At 33.8% G+C, this 4,343-nt stretch overlaps 1 protein-coding gene across 3 annotated transcripts in view; it reads left to right on the forward strand.

The window, feature by feature from the left end:
• LOC132156379 (serine/threonine-protein kinase PAK 1-like) overlaps positions 1–407 on the forward strand; it is a 51,181-nt gene extending 50,774 nt beyond the window's left edge. For all 3 annotated transcript variants that reach the window (XM_059565365.1, XM_059565366.1, XM_059565367.1), the window contains exon 15: positions 1–407. This exon is cut by the window's left edge and continues 734 nt beyond it. The gene's annotated coding sequence lies outside the window, so the exon portion shown is untranslated.
• The last annotated feature ends 3,936 nt before the right edge of the window (positions 408–4,343 follow it).

A 4,343-nucleotide genomic window follows, 5' to 3' on the forward strand; every position in this document is an offset into this window, starting at 1 on the left:
AGGATGCCTGTGCATGAAGAAACTGCATTTCAGATGATGAAACGACCACCTGAGGTCCATTCTGTCCCATAATTCCTCCACACTTTGGAATCTCAACCAAACATCGCTGCATTACAGTGTTTTGCATTGCTACGAACATTAATGGAATTGAAATTTTCTGATTTTACGTTCACGGACCCTTTGGCCTTAAACTGTGACGTGAACAATAGGACGAATGAAGACAGCACAACACACGAAGATGCAATCTGTTGCCATTTTGATTCTTTCAGTGGCCTGATGGGGTTTATTTAGAAGCGAATCTTTCCTGTAAGCAATCAGTGTGTTTCTGCGAACCCTAAACTCTTTATAAGGCCTTTTGATGAATTGAAATTCTTAATTGAAATGGGACGAATAAACTTCAGAATTAATTACAGTGTCCAGGTGATCTTTTGTAAATGTTGCTAAATGTGTCCCAAAATGCAATGCTCTCAACTTGACATTTGTTTAATAACTTTTTTATTATTATTATCTTATGATCTTTTCATCTCTTGTTTGATTTTTATTGAATTCAAAGATTTTAAATGAAAATTGTGAAAAAGGTTACATTACTTTTTACTTTTTACTTTGGGTTCATCTATTTCTGGATGGTTCTCTGGGCAAATAGATTTATTATTGTTGTTGTTATTATTATTATTATTGGTAAAAGTTAAAGCATTTTTACACCAAAAATGTTATAAATAAATAACAAATTAACCAACATAATGAGGACATTTTTATTTTATATTATAGGTACATGTTAAAATATTTTTACACAAATTTAGATTTAAAAATAAATATTAAGTCATTAACCATATACATTTTTGAGATTATAATGGACTACTCTGGAAATAAGTATTTAAAAAAAGACATAAATAAAGGTAAAAGTTAAAACAGTTTTACATAATTTGATTTAAAAAATTACATTTATTATATTTATTTTTCTTAGATTAAAACTCGACTGTACTCTGGAACTAATGAGGATTTGTTTTTGTATTTATTTATTTATTTATATAACTTTTTATAATCATAGGTAAAAGTTTAAATATATATTTTACACAAAATCTGATTTAAATATTAAATAACCATATTTATTTCTTGGATGTTAGTCATAATGAAGATTTAATGAGGATTTTCTTTTTCTTTTTTAAAGATGAAAAAAAAACATTTCAACACAAAAAAATAGAATGCAATCTGTTGCCATTTTGATTCTTTCAGTGGCCTGATGGGGTTTATTTAGAAGCTACAATGTAGTTGTCTTGTATAATTGCATTATTAATATAGCTGAAAGATAATTGGACTTTACTCTGGAAATGAGGAATGTTGTTCTTTTGTAATTACCATCAGCAATGCACTTTCCATTCACAACGGTCACTGTTGACCTGAAACTAAACCTCCGTGCTTGTTTTTTTTTTTAAGTATGTTTCTGTACTCTGCTTATTATTCACTAAGATGTGCTTATATAGGGTTTAACCTCGGTTTGCATTCATCTTCTCATTTCAGTGTGTTTTCAGGATTACTTGTACCTCCGTAACGCACTTCTGAGATGATTAACTGGCAAGAGCAACAGAGACCCGCTCACTGTTATAAAACACAGTGCTTACAGTGTTTGAACAAAATGTTCTTTCCACGGCTGGCTATTTGTGAGCATAGCTGGACTGTGAAAGGATTAGTTCATTTAAAAACTGGCTTTTACTCACCCTCATGATGTTCCAAATCCATATTTTTTCTGTGAAACACAAAAAGCGACATTGCACAGGAAATCTGTTGCTTTATGCTGCAAAGCTTCCAAAATACAGGAATCATCTGAACTACTTTTATGGTACATACAGTACCATGGGAGGGATGCTTTTGTCTTCTTTGAAACATGACAACAAGTTTGAAAGTTTGGAACAATATAAAGACCATTAAATGAAGAGAGTTCTCATTTTTGGTTAAATATTCCCTTCTATATATGCGCTTTAATTGTATTTGAAGCTTAACAAAACCTTTTCTATGAAAATTGCACTTTTAAAGCATGATAACCAGAGAGAAGCCCTTTATAGTGAACATTTCTTTAGTCTCTCTTAGAGGAGATGGATTATTATGCAATGAAATGGCATTTAATAATCCTAATCTGAGAAAACAACATTACATGTCATAAAATGAACAGAGATAAAGCCTCATGCAGATCTCTAACCCAACAATCAATAAGAAGATTGTCTATTTTTAAAAACAATCTGATTATTAATGTTCTTAGACGTTTAAGCTGCTTGGGTTTTGGATTTTGGGATGTGGATTGGACCAATCTGGATGGCTTATACTTAGTTTTGTAATGCAGCAGATTTGTTTGCTTGTTTGGCATTGGGTTATTTTGCAGATGACTTTTATCTAAAGCAATCTATGGTGTGTTTGCTCCAGGGGTGTTTAACTGTGTTCCTCTGCAGTGCTGCAGATCGCCTGGAGAGAATGTGGCTCTGCGTGGTTTTTTATCACCTGTCAAGTAGAAAGCCAGCAGAGCCGTCCTCATGAGCCTTTATGTAACAGAGTGACTGAAACACCCCCGTGTCGCTTCTCTCTCCTTATTCTCAGTGCATTCATTTCTGAGGCACTGCTGAGAAGACATTTAATGGCTTGGAAATCTGCCAGTGCCACACACAACACTGGGAAGATAGGATTCCAGTGAAGGTTTGAGGAAGAATCTTGAGCTCAGATTGTTTTGGAATGTTTTCAAATGGAACTTTGATACAACGTAACTTGTAACAGAAAACATGAAACTTTGGCACAATGTAACAAAAACCTGATCCTGATTCTAAGATAATGAAACTATATTATGGAAACTGTGAAATATTCTGTCACGAAGGGCTTTAGTTGGAACGCTTAAAAATCGTAAAAATAAAGGTTCTTTTTACATCTGTTTTTACACCTTTAACATCTATTGAACCTTTCCATTCCACAAAAAAGTATTCATGTTACCATCAATGCCAATTAGGAACTTTTTTTAAGCATTTGCATTGATGTTTCTGCTAAGTGACAGGTAGTAATAATAACTATAGAATAATCTTAATCAAAGTTAAATGATTAAGGGACAGACGTTTCATCAAGGTTAGGTCAAAATTAAATCAAAGTCCAACAAAATGTGAGTGCTGTATTTATAGTATTTGACTGAAACACTGACGTTTCCAGACCTTTCAATAACTAAATTGAGCATCATAAATGAGCCTTTTCAGCTCAAATGAGACTAGAAGCACTGTATTTTTGTAAATCAGGATGATGTGTTTATATTCCAAACACGGACAGTTGTCTTAAAGCCACACAAATTCCAGTGCAGAGGTGAACATTCAGGTTGTGCAAGTGTTTACTGTGAAGTACTGGATGTGGAAACATATACTGTACACATTCCTCAAAATGAATCATGAATAAGGAAGAAAAAGCCAAACACACCATTGAGTTTAATGTATTGAATTAAAGTTAATTCATGCATGATTTGTTCATTAACTAGAAAGAGCATTCGGGAATCCTTTCAAAACATGAAACATCTGGGATTTTGGGAGTTAAGTGGACAGCTCTTTTTATGAGAAAATATAAATCTGTTTCTGAAAGCTAATAAAAAGCCACCTGACCTCATATTTTTTTTTATACTGGTAACAGTCATGGAAATCTAGACTTATGCTGAAAATGTACTCTCCTCAGGCCATCCAAGATGTAGACAAGTTGGTTTCTTTATGGCAACAGATTTGTAGTAATTAGCATTCCATCACTTGCTCTGAGGTCAATGGGTGCCATCAGAATGAGAGTCCAAGCAGCTGATAAAAACATCACAATAGTCCACAAGTAATCCACTCCAGTCGGGCAAGTAATGCCTTTTGAAGCTAAAACTGCGTGTTTGTAAGAAACAAATCCATCAGTAAGACGTTTTTATCTTCAAATCTTCACTTCTGGCTAAAATGCGAGTTCATAATCCATAATAATGCTACATTTCCAGTGAAAAAGTCCATCTTCTATTGTCTCTCATATCAGAATCCACCCACATATCGGACTCCTATTTTGGCTGGAAACAACGGTTTGGAGTAAAAAAATGTCCTTATGATTTGGTCTCTCATTCTGACGGCACCCATTCACTGCAGAGGCGAACCATGAACAGATAAACATAATGCATTATAAATTAGATCAAAATGATTTGGGACTAAATATAATGCACTGTAATGATGTATTATAAGGTAACACCATGAATTAAGTATGCATCAGAAACATAGACTGCCAGAGGGTTAATCAACACCAAAATCTTGTTTCTCGTTCTGCGCTATGAGAGCTGAATTACATAACAGTGATCGATACCCTTGAGCTCA

This window comes from Carassius carassius, chromosome 13 (assembly GCF_963082965.1).
Source record: "Carassius carassius chromosome 13, fCarCar2.1, whole genome shotgun sequence".
In the NCBI taxonomy this organism is placed as follows: domain Eukaryota; kingdom Metazoa; phylum Chordata; class Actinopteri; order Cypriniformes; family Cyprinidae; genus Carassius; species Carassius carassius.